Source organism: Bicyclus anynana, chromosome 14 (genome assembly GCF_947172395.1).
Source record: "Bicyclus anynana chromosome 14, ilBicAnyn1.1, whole genome shotgun sequence".
NCBI lineage: Eukaryota > Metazoa > Arthropoda > Insecta > Lepidoptera > Nymphalidae > Bicyclus > Bicyclus anynana.
In genome coordinates this window covers 7,755,016-7,768,582 of record NC_069096.1, presented here as the reverse complement: position 1 = coordinate 7,768,582, position 13,567 = coordinate 7,755,016, and the positions used below count along the sequence as shown (strand labels likewise).

The 13,567-nt window shown below is 34.9% G+C and overlaps 1 protein-coding gene across 3 annotated transcripts in view; it reads left to right on the top strand.

The window, feature by feature from the left end:
* Nucleotides 1–383: 383 nt before the first annotated feature.
* LOC112044442 (protein alan shepard) overlaps nucleotides 384–13,567 on the top strand; it is a 161,727-nt gene continuing 148,543 nt past the window's right edge. For 2 of the 3 annotated variants that reach the window (XM_052885632.1, XM_052885633.1), the window contains exon 1: nucleotides 615–751. The gene's annotated coding sequence lies outside the window, so the exon portion shown is untranslated. Of the gene's footprint in view, nucleotides 752–13,567 lie in introns of all 3 variants that reach the window. The other variant, XM_024080291.2, reaches the window with a different exon arrangement.

The following is a 13,567-nucleotide window of genomic DNA, read 5'->3' as shown; positions in this document are numbered from 1 at the left end:
TTGAACTCCCGAGGGTAAACCTTTAATTTACCTCGAGTGGACACAATTGGAAGAAAACACAAGAGAGGGCGTCACGCCGGATTAGATTAGCCGAGATAAGATTAGTGGCGTCGCGCGCCGGCCGCGGAGCCGCCGCCGCCGCCGGCCATGCGAACCTGCTAATTGCGAGCGGCCGAGCGCTCGGAATTACCCGCATAGCGGCCAACTGCGACATTTCTCTATGCGCTCCAGATTGCAATCGCTACGAAATGTGTACCGCAGGTTTATCGGCCGCGCGACGTACGACGTCGCCGTGGCGTACCTTGGCCCTCCATGAATATTCAGGCGGGTGAGGCGCGAGTTTCGCGGGCCGGACTCGGGCGGGGCTGCACCCTAATGCAATGATTCATATTATTCGGTTTGCGGGCGAGTTGAACGTCTTCCATTATTGTCATTCATCGGAGGAAGTGGGCGGCGAGGGGCGGCGCGGGTGCCGGCGGCGGCCCCCGCGCCGTCCGCCGGCACTCAGTCGCTCGCCGACACTCTCGCTGCCAGTACGCGAGAGCCGCGATGCCCGTCGTCTCCGCTTGACTCGGTCCGTGTGTGTGTGCCCTCGGTGATCTCAGGCCGGAGCCCGCTCGCGTCGTGCAGTGCCCCGGACCGTCAGCGCGAGCCGCAGCAGGCCCAGCTCGCACCGGTGCCCGCGCGAACACTCGCACGCCGACGGCTCACCGCTCAGCTGACCGGCGCGCTTACTGCCTTCGAGCGCACGGTGAGTGCCTGAGTGCGATCGATCACTGCATGCACGCGCCCGACACGTTTCTATTTCGAGTCGCTCGCGAAAATCGGCACCCGATAGCCCAACAGCTTCTTGGATGTCAGTGTTACGCCGACGGCTGACAGGTTACAGGAAACGTCGTTCGATCTTTAATTGGCTGCTTTATCGGTTTTGTTGATAAACAGTGTCGGTTGACAGCTATGCGCTCGGTCGTCTGTGGAAAGTCATGTTATGAATTGGGATTCATATCGTGAAACGCTGAAAGCAAAACATGACTGTGTTTGTAGTGGCGAATGAGGTACTTAGCGTCAATTTATTGTGAGCTCCCCTCCCGCACCGCGCGTCGGTTGTGCAGCCAGCTGACTTCCCGTCGGTCGGCTGATACTCTTGCGCAAACCGTCAGCCCCACGCGACCGCCGGCTCCCACCGCTGCCTGAATCGAATGCCCTACTATCATGACGACAGCAAATTGTTATAACATCCTTTCCAATGCTCCTCATTTCACGACCGACACGTGATATATGTGAAGAAGCTTACCTCGTGTCATCAGTCCCTGAAACACCAGTAGAAAATCAGAAATGAAATATTTGTGATAATGTCAAATCAGAATTATTTGAAGCCAAAATTGTGTATTACGTTGATCAGGTACACTGGCTAGCAACTACCGAAGAGATTCGTTATCTCTTATCAACCTGCTCTTGCGAAGGTCGCACTGATAGCGACGTTAACAGTTGGAAGACTGAAAGCTTTCTACGTCTGACGTCACCGAACACTTGTACGATTACTCGTTAATGTACACTCATTGAGTGATGATGAAACTAGTAATTAAAACAAATGATGAACGTCGATTTAGACCAACAAATCATTCTGTAAATTGGCCTAAATCAGACAAATATGTCAGGTTTACGGTCAACAAAATGAGAATTTTTATTCGTTCATAATTGATCGTAAATTATTCTGTACCGGAAGAAGTACTTACCGTTTTCCGGTACAATCGCGTGCTCAAAGTATAAATGCATTTTAATAATACACGGCTTACACAAGACGAGTGTGGATTGCATTTTTCGGAACAAATTTAAAAGACGGTTATATTTATGGATTCTGCCATATCAATATTTGTTTGAACATTTCGAAATTTCACGAACAAGCGCTATTAGAAGATTTATTTTATTTCACTCTATAATAAAGAACAACTTTCAGGCCTGCATGAAAACATAACCTAAAATATCCTAGAATTCTTGTAAAATTGGCTTTCAACTTAACATTTTCCCACGCGCTTACAAACTCTAAAGGTTTTAACTTTTTTTTTCGTTATTATTTTATGTTTACGAAGATCAAATGTTTTCAATTTGTAATGGTTTATCCACCTAAACTACTTCAATTTCAGAAATCAGAAATGACGAAGATTTCAACTAACTACGGATAAAGAAACTTAGCTGTCACATCATAAAGATAGAATTCAACAATGTTTAAATGAACAAAACCGAACGTTTCATGAGAAAGTTTTATGAGAATTTCATGTATAATATATTTTCTCTTTTTAACCCTCCTACTTTTAACACAGCAAGTTTTTAGTTTACTTAGCATTATATAAACTTTAGAATTTTAGATCCTAATAACTATAGGTACATTAAAATAATGATAGATAATCAAAACTAAAAGGCATATTTTAGATTAAATTTCTACTATCGCATAAAAGTCAAAAAAACTAATCGACATCTCTACCAACGTTGTTTCGGACATAAATTATGTAATCGAAAAACACAAACACTTAAATGACAAAGGTCATTGTTGTATTTAAATTTCGTTCAAATGACGCATACTATAGTCATTATCGCTTCATTATAGATAACATAAATTTCCTTCCCTAGAACATTTGATAACACCGACGCGTGAAATAAATTCTATGTTAAACTTCATAATTATGTAGAGTCATTTGCATTTTAAATTTAATTAATTTAACATAACTTTTGAATTTTCAACACTGATTGTTTTTATGTGGCAAAACTATTTATTACTATTAATGTTTTAAGCCTACAATTGACCTATGATTGTATTTTGATACTCCGTTTACATAAATCGTTTTTATGTCTTGAATCAGCATGATGTACTTGTACGTATCTGTGTTGACCATTTCTTTTGTCAACTAACATAAAAAGCCTTTCAAAACACTCGCATAATCCGAACCACATTTTTTCCTCACTACATTCCGAATCACAAGAAGCCTAATGGGTCAAACCATTGTGTGGACTTATTCAGAGGCGAAGAATGCGTCCGGCGCATTAGGCCAAATAGACTACCATATCTCCAATACAAAAGAGTATTGACACTGGGAGATAAGCATATCTCATTGTACATACACGAACATAGATACACTAGGTATATTCTGCTTTACACTCATTGTTCCGTTATCGTATACGGTTAGCGTTTATGGGTCCGATAAGCAAATAAACGCGCTCTCGCCGGCCACGTCTCGACCAGACGTTTGCTATTTACATTTTTATTTATGTATGAATGCATTAGTGGAATCATACGATATTTTAAATGGGAATTTTTAGAATTGGTGTCTCGGCTGGTTGTTTGATTTGTACAAACACGATGTCCACGTTTCGCCGGCTATACGCGTAGTTGTGTTTTCGAATAGAAATTATGTAAATACAGAACTTAAATACTAGCAGAATTAGGTATGCCTTTAAGTTTGCTTTGCAGTTTCTGCCAGCGAGTTGGTGCAGAATTACTGTGTGCAGAAGCAAGTTTTACGCAAATATTACTAACTTCTACAGATTTACCAGGATTAAATATTATGATTTGTGAGAAATCAGAATATGTTCTATTCAATCTCCAATTTTAAGTTAAATCTGTTAACGAGTTCATCATAGCATATATAAAAAAACAATCCAATCCAATCCAATATCATCTTGCTAAATTTCCAAATGTTTATTATACTGGTTGATTTTAAACCGCATTCAAACAAATCAAAACAACGAAATAATTAATTATCTTTTCAATTAAAATAACAAAAGTACCTAATTTACGCTGCATTTTTGTAGTTTGTTATGACTAAGATATTGCGCCCAAATTCTCAAAGTTCGCAGATTAGTATTTAAAGTGTACTTTTGCATGTATCTAACTATAAACGTTTGCTTTCAAATATGATTCTCGTTGCTTGTAATTCTATAAATATTCCTGGGCAAACTTAACAATGCACAGGCATTGTCAAAGAACACGCGCTTTATCCGAGCGTCCAGTTCGTTCACTCAAGCTATATTTAGTGGATGTCGCGAGGAATGCAGCGAGAACCGCGCCAGGCCCGCTCGCCGACGCCGACCTACCACAACCTCATCAAGTACAGTGTACAGTTTCGCACGCGCAGCCTTCAACAGGATCAACCTGCTCCAAATCTTTCCAGTGTTAAATGATTTACGTCTTTATCTGCAATCATCGTCTCAGCTTCTTTTTTTCGTTTCACACAATATCATGGTGTGTGCATTTTTGTATTTGTATCTATTTCATTGCAATTTATTCCAACACACAAAGAGAGTTTTATCATAAATTGATATTTTATATATGTTTTTGTTTTAATTATGTAGCTAACATACATATTTTAATAATGAATCTAACATACACATTTTACGTTAACTTCCATACAGGATCATCTTGCTCCAAATCTTTCCAGTGTCAATGATCTAATCTTTATCTGCAAACATCGACATCATCGGCTCAGCTTTTTTTTTGTTTCACATAATGTTGCGTGTATTAATAAACGTGCTACCGCAGTTTTTGTATTTGTATCATCTTTATTGCAATTTGATCTGGCTCATAAAGTGAAAAGTTCATTTTGATAGTAAATTGATATTTTGTACATGTTCTTGTTTTAATTATGTATCTAACATACATATTTATCTTATCTATCAAAATAATCTATAAAACGTTTAATGATAATGTTATGTTGGTATAATAAATCTTTTTCGTGTCTAGTTTTACATAATTATGATTTAGATCTTCTTCTTGGTTCTTTTTATGACTGACATACTAGAATCAGCAGACCTAATCAGGTTACTATAAAAACTTTTTAATTTTTTGAATGCTTAATGTAAAATTGGAAGAAGATCCTTTCTACGTCATATTCTACGAACTCCCTATAAATGTCGGTCAGTATTTAAGGCGAGACCAAACATAATGCTTCATATTTCGATGTTCTCCGAAATCGAGTCTTCTATGGCGATTCAAAAATAAACTTTTGTATAGGTGCTAATTAATCATAACAATATATAATAATTGCAAAAATAGGTGCTAATTAATCATAACAATAGAAGAAAGTATCAACTAATTTTATTGTCTCATTATTGTTTAGTTGAAGTTATTGACGAGCATTATTAAAAAAAAAACAAGTAGGTACATTAATATTTTCACCTCTACCATTGACGTCCAAGTCTTTATTGAGAAATCTTTAATAGTCATATTCACGTTTTTAACAATAAATGATTCTGTATGACCAGACCTGCAAATATGGTAAAGCTTTATCTATTTTATGATGGACAGAACGAGCATCTTCTCAACATTAACAGAATTAGGTCTTGGAAAATTATGTAGAGTTCTTACGGCACGTGATATTAAAATGCCTAAAATGCACGTAACTCTGTTGAGATATCTGTTCAAAATCCACAATCTGTCTATCAAATCTTAATCCATCACCACATATAAACTACTGTATCCTCATACTTTAAACATCTCGCATTGCCCCGGGAATAATTTAATACAACCTCTACCGACAGTATGAAAATAAACACAGCCACTAAGCTTCTAGTTCGCCAAGTCAATAAAATCTGAAAACGATAATTGACGTTGACGGCCGTTTTTAAATACGCAATTTCGATCATTTCAAACCAGTAATAAATCTAAACTAAATGACTTTATCAGCTGAGATGAATTTAATTACATGAATTTTACTAGACCGGTTTCGAAATTGACTCGAAATATATGTATATATGTGGTAATTCAAATGCACTTATTAACTGAAAAATATTCTTGAAGCAAATACTCTTCGAGTTCTCTTTTGTTTGAATTCAATACAAACTACGATAATAAGGTTAATGTTTAACATCAAATCTAATCAAAATGTGTTTCACAAACTGATTTTAATATTTGGAGAGCTAAACAGAAATTACCACGGCACATTTTGGTGCTTTCTAAACACTAGACTCAATACTTACGATCAGAAATAATATGTAACCTTATAAGGCTTCACTATCAATAATATTATAGTTATTACCTTTATCCTATTTACTACGAGTTACGTTTATGTAACTTTAGTTGATGTGATGTGAACCAATATTGTTATTTTTGTGAGGTTCGCAAGTATTTCTGTTAAACTATTTATGGCCAAGATTTTATTGTATTGGAGGATATAAAACAAATCAGTTTATACTTGGATATAAAAAAGGTAATAAACTTACTAAATGATCGTCTAACGAATCTAATGTCGATAGAGGTTGGTACAGAAATAGTTTTCTTTCTTAATATTCCGTTATTAAAACTTTTCTAGGGCTGTTGAGACAGAGAAAGTATTGTATATTGTTGAAAACATATTGATAATGAAGATATGAGAATCATTTTTAATTTTGTACCATTAGAGAAACTCACTCATAATTATCTACTGTTATATAATAATCCGGACTGTAGTTTGGACACAGTTTTGTATCAATTGTGGTGATTTTTAGTTTGAACAATATTAAATAAGGTTAATAGATTATAACCGTTCCTTAATCAACAATATGTATATCAAGTTTTTTTTATATTTTGTTAAGGATTTTATTATCGCGTCCTTTATTTTTCTGGTCTATCTTTAGTATATATTATGTACTAATGAAATACTGCTTCAACTCTGTTCATATGTGATTCTCATCAAGTAGTTACGAGTAGCGAAGTACACTACGCCTCTGTGCCCTCTCACTCAATAGCTGTAATGTGTTCCATTACTAATGCGTTATGGCGTCGACGTCGGTAACTATCATTATTGCCTAAAGCGCTTTTCTATTTCCTTTTGCCTTGTTATTTCCTCATTCTTCTTCAATGTCACTATATATTAGATATTTCAGAGCATAATCAGGTCTAAGTTTAAAATTAAGCTTATCGAATTAATTTGGTGAACTTCCTTCCATAAGAGCTAGGAAAGAAGTTCACCAAATTAATTCAATTTCTTGCTAAAACTAATTAAGTTAAATTGAAATACCAGTCTAAACTTATATAGCTTTTACTTTAGAAAATGTACTTATTAGGTAATAAAACACAACACAAAGTTTCCTTGAATATGGATAAGTTAATTTGATTAAAAATTATGGCATTTACTTTTTACATGAAAAATTAAGATTTGATTATTACGAGCAGAATTGAAAATACAGATGTGCCGATAAATCGCCATAAATGCCTATTAGGTTAGAATTCATCATTTATATAAAGTAAATTTATGGAATTTTTGACAAATATTTTCCTCAAAAATGAAAGACAAGACTCTAGAACAAGACGTATTGGTCGGCTAAAACCCTAGAACTCCGCCGCTGTACTGCGGCTGAGGCAGTGCGACGGCCGCGGTGGCGCCGGCCCGGTCAGACATTGCTATTAGATGCCAGATTGATCGGTGCTTCGTCGCCGTTCCCCGTATCGAATAGACGTCCTATTTTATCGCCTCTAACTTTCAACTAAGGATGTAACGAAATTTCGCATTGAACTCCAAAAAGTTTAACTTCGTGGCCACTAAAGTTTTGTCCATCTCTCTTGTAGTAGTGCAAATGCTTGTCTCGCTAACGAGGTTTATTTGCAGATTCAAACTTAGGATAACGATCTTTACTAAATTGTTTTAGATAAGTCGATAATAATAAGAATCTTAGTGAAAGTTTTGAGTTGAATAACTCAGTAGTAAGATCACTCTTTCATATTAAGTGTTGTTAGAGAGTCTGGTCGTGATATTTATTATTCCAAGTTTTTACTGACCTATTTATTCTATACCTTAGTAATCGAATATTTTTGTAGAATAATTCAGTATATTTGTCAACTAGTTAATGAATCCTTTTGCAAGGTGATTCACAAAAACATGATTTCGTGGTTTGGCGTTTAAATTAAGGTATTTGGAGTACAGAAAGTTTATTGATTTGTCAAATATTAAGTATAATTTATATCCTTGGTTTAATGGGGTGTGTATACAATATATTACACCAGATGCGCAGATATAAAAAGGCTCTATATTGTGGCATTAAATAAAACTAACGAGACTGACACAAAATTCACCAGTTCAAGGCAGATAAGTATTAACTTTGATAATGATGATATTATCATTATAATGTTACATGTACTAAAAATAAATAATCTTTCTATTGAGTATCTTGATATTTGTTAAAGTTTGTGAAGATGTATAATCGTTCGACATATCGGTATACGGTCTCTAACTACGTTCGAGGTGTCGGAGTAACTTTTCAGCATACTACGAGTATGTTAGGGAAAAAGTAGAATACCACTGTTAACCGCATTCACTTGTCAACTATAACAAATCACGGTGATAGTAAGCCGTTATTATAGAACGAATGTGTATTTTTTTACAACCTACAGTTTATGTTTTTCTAATCCAGAAATGGCGACGCTCTTCGGCTAATTTTAAGATGTGCTTGGTGTCCAAAACTTATGGCCAAAATTCGGATCAAATTGAGTATTTATAACACAAAATGCAATTTTGGAAAATTATTTTGCTAGATTTTTGTCAGCCTTAGCGATAACATAATTAATAATTGGCAAGAAATTAATATTCAACTCGAATATAATTTGCTACATCCCTAACATACATCGTGACGTCATGTCACGAGTTTTATGTACAGCTTAGATTTTTATATAAGGCTTCCCGTCTGCCAGGCATAATTAAAGCCGCGTTCGAGCCTTATTTGTTATGGACGCCCGTCAACCCTGGCCTATATTGCTAGCATGTCGAAGTGTCTGCGTGTGAAGGATTCCTCGATCAATTGACGACGATTAGATGGAACTTGAGCGCCAAATGACGCCTTACACTGTACCGCCTTATTGACCTTTGTGTAAATGTTCCATATAAAACCAAACTAATCGAAGTGAAAAAAAATGTCAATATACAACAGACAAAGTCATTATTTTAAATAAATGTAAAAAAGAAAAGGTATTTACTACACAGATGTGTCATCGCCGCGTTGCAACGACTTGCGGTACGGAAGACTTCAGTCTTCTCGTGGCGTTCGAGCCGTCCACATCTCTTGTTATGTAATTCTTTAAAGGTTACTTGGGATAGGCAGGGAGAGTGGAAAAGGGGAGTGTTAGATATCTGTCAAAGGCGCCTTTAACCCTACACACAACGTTCACAAGTGCGTGACTTCACTCAAGGTCATTCTCTGCCATTCTAGGGTCTTGTTTTGGTTACAGTTTGATTTGTTAATTAAGTTGCCCTGACAAATGCTGTGAATCATAACTTTTGTTCGACATTAGTTTTCTTATTTTTGTAATCACCTTTGAGTCTGCTAATGGATGATGTTGGTACTTTTGGTGGTTGTCAATTTGTGACTTGAGCATTAGAGTTGGTATAAAACATGGTCCGTTTATTTGATCTACCCCCTAACACGATGGACTTTCGCTGCAAGTCATAAGCCTTCCAAACACGATGGTCTTCAATTATGAGCCGTCGTGCATCCAGTAGCTCTGCGACTAGCTTGATACCATCAGTTATACTTAACACGTAACTTAATAAACCAGTGAGTGTCTAGACTTCTCACTGCTCGGTGGCGAAATCAACATTCCAACATTTTGGGGAAACTCAATACCTAACAATAGTAAGTAACTTTATTTCAACTTCGTATTTAATTCACACTTCAAAAAAACATGAACAAAATGCGCTTATCCGATAACGCAAGCAAGCGACAATATTTCACAAGGCATGGCGTATTTATGCATTGTTTAAAACGAATAAAGGAAAACAGTGCTATGTGTTGTGCGTGTATTGACCAGACAACGATGATGCAGAGAACCTTTCACTGACCTTAAATTGATAGATGGAGAGAGATAGCCAACCTCTAGAGGGGAACCAGATTGAAGTGGAGAATTTGAGTAACTTAATGTTGAAGAAGGAAAAGTGAAGTGTCTACTTGGTGGTAGGCCAAAAGAGCGGGAGGGCTTTTTAGTCGGTAATACCCGTTGAGGATGTCCATTAGGATACTTACTACTCTTGGGAAAAAACAAGCAACAAGGTTCGCACATCTGATTCATTGTTCGAATTCTTCAACTATGAAATAAATGTGATTGTTTTCCAGCAGGTCTCGAAGAAGTTGGACGTCATAATGTGTACACGTAACTGTTCATTGGCCGTTATCGATATTACTTGTGTAATTCACGATAAAATAAGAGGTTCTCGTTGAGGCGTGCTGATAACATACCTTTATATTGGTTACCAAGTCGTTCAATATATCTTTCTATATTCGTTACGTGATGTTTGACATATTCATAAAATGTATTATGTAAATATGCGAAGTAGGTAAACATATAAAAAGCAAATAGGTACCTCAACAACGTAATTTAGAAAAAAATATCGCTTTATGTATGTTCTCATAAACACATATACGTTTTAAAAAAACAAATTAATATGGGTCTCATATTGGTACATTTAAACTTAACACATATTGGTATATGTCCCAATTTTCAATAGAAGAAACCGTGATGGAGAGAACCTTTCACTGACCTTAAATTGATAGATGGAGAGAGATAGCCAACCTCTAGAGGGGAACCAGATTGAAGTGGAGAATTTGAGTAACTTAATGTTGAAGAAGGAAAAGTGAAGTGTCTACTTGGTGGTAGGCCAAAAGAGCGGGAGGGCTTTTTAGTCGGCACTACCCGTTGAGGATGTCCATTAGGATACTTACTACTCTTGGGAAAAAACAAAACAAAACAAATTAATATGGGTCTCATATTGGTACATTTAAACTTAACACATATTGGTATATGTCCCAATTTTCAATAGAAGAAACCGTTTTAAAAACGAATCAGTATCAATTTACAACATTAATAATGTTCATTAAAAAATCATAAATACCTATTGGTTTCATTGACCAGAAATAAATGAATTTAATAGAAGATACATCTCTCGTCATGTTAGCATATTTTTTTAACATTAACTGTATTCTTATAGTCAACAGACTAGCCCTTATCTACAACACACAATATACTGTCATACTATATGTCTGCCGACAAAACCATACCCTAAAATCACACCTTAAGGGATTAAACTCAAAATATAAAGGCGATAATTAAAGTTAACTGATTTGTGCGCCTCGATAGAAACCATTATGCTGCCTGTAAATGAATAAACAATCATGACTCATCACTTATATTAAATCCCTTAGATTATTTTGTATCACCAGCGACGTATATAAATATTTGATTAGATTAGATAATTAATATATTGCAGCATAAACTCAGCAATTATTATTATTTAATTTTTTAGTCTTTTTAAAGATTTTATTGACTTGTGATATATTATGATATTTCATAATTATTTCAATTAATAAATGTCTCAATAAATTAATTTTGCTTAAATAAACTATTATTTATTTGAATATGCAATTTTGAAAAGGGCACATGTCGGATATTCTGTACATACCTACATCTCACAAATTTAAAATATCTAAAAGGATATTTAGATTTTAAAATTAATTAAAATCAAAATGTAACAGAATACTTACTTTTAGAAATTTTAAAATGGTAAATAGCTAGTTTATTTTATTAGTTTAAATTTTCAAACATGTGCCCTTTTCTAATTAGAACTTAAGTAGAGTTCGGTGTTAGTAAAGACGGTATTAAACAATTAAATTAAATTATCTACTGGCCGAAAAAAGTTTGCAGTTTGTTTGACGCCTTTTTGTTTTATATCAAGATAATATTCGTTTTATAACTTTATTTTTTTATTGATAAAATATATTTATTGATAGAAAATTTAGTAATTCTTACATACATATTAATATTTAAGACTATAGCAGAGGAGCTGGGTTAGTAAGCTATCAATTAATTATTAATAGAAGCGGGCACGGTAAAACGGGCCGGTTAGCCAACAGCAATTAATATCTGATAGGTAGTTTAATGTGATAATAAAAATATAAATTTCTAAATCATAATGAGATAAATATGATTCCAAAATATGCATTTTATTAGACAGTTACTTACCGTTACTTCGTGTGAAAATTAATTTTATGGGACATTCCGATTTGGTCGTGAACACATATTTTTCAATTCAATTACTCCACCACTGTACGTCAAGATGTGATTAGTTCTTATTGTCTATTTTTTCATTATTTTTTTTAATATTACCTACTTTCAATAATCGATACCTTCTCTATTTAAGGTTTATAATGTAATAACACTGTAAAATTCTGTTTCTTTACATCAAAAAATATTTTAATTTTTTAAAGCTGTGAACAAAAAGACACAGTTTAATTGCTCACTATGATAAAAAAAAAGATTTTTTAAATATTCAATACATACAATATTCTACTGGCAATGATAATTATTATGATGAAGATAAAGTTAAAAATGATAGAAATACAACAACAAAAAACAAAAAAGAGAACGGAACTCGAAATACACGTGACTGATTCGCACTTGGCCAGTTTTTTATTTGTTCGTTTGACGTAGAATAGCATTGCGACTGACTTTATAGGTGAAGCGCGGTCGTGTGTTGCCACTTTACGGCCACTAAAATGCACTTTAATGTTCTTAGCGAGAATCGAGTCCTCCACTCAGTTCCTCTGCATTCAAATCTAGTACAATAGCACTAAACACTTATATAACGCTGTAATGTTACCAGCATTACGTTACTGTATTTAAATGTACAAGTATATAGCGTCTTGATGTCTTTGTATAAATTGTAAGAAAAGATCTTTAGTTCCCCGAGCGTTTTCTTCGTTGCAGTTTGCAGTTGGGGAGAGATTTTGTATTTCTTTCCTTTTGAATGGTGCTCATTAAGCTCGCGTACTTCGGATATAATCAAACTAATAGTAGGCATACTTACGTTATGTTGAAATACTTTTACACACTTAGTACATTACATATCTATTGCTTTGCTTTCACTATCTATTTTCTATTAATGTACCAATTTGGTATTCAATAAATATACAATCTCGTCTACTTATATGATTGATTAGTAAATTTACATTAACCTAAACTCATAATATATTGTAATTAAACAAAGATATCGTCCTTTCATTTAATCTTAGTCTTTAACTGCTGGTTTGTCACTTTGTTCTTGTAATTTTTATGCTACACTATCACTAGTCACCAAACTATACACTAACTCCAATGATTTTGTGTGTAAGTCTCTTCACTGTATTCGTAACGTCAGAGTCTAGATTGATGACCTTCATGAATTTTTTGCATAATTTTATCGATACATTCAAAGGAGGTGGTTCAAAACTGCCCCAGGTTAAATGTTTTTTTTTTTTGGGCAATGCAAGAGGTCTGGTGAATACCGTAATTTCTAAGCTTTGGTATTTTCTTGACATTAAGTTTAATCAGATTCTAATGTGAAACGATCTTAAAATTCCAAGACATGTTGAAATTCTTTACACGATTTACTAAATCTATTCACGACTTAAGCAGTTCTATCAATAGGTATGTTAATTATTTATTTGCACTTTTCCATCGAGAGATCGTTGACACCAAACCGGTAAGCAGATATCGAGAATAAATATTATCATATTTGCTGTAAGCTTATGCGCCCGTATTTAATCACACGATTTCATATATCCAGGATTAATTTTG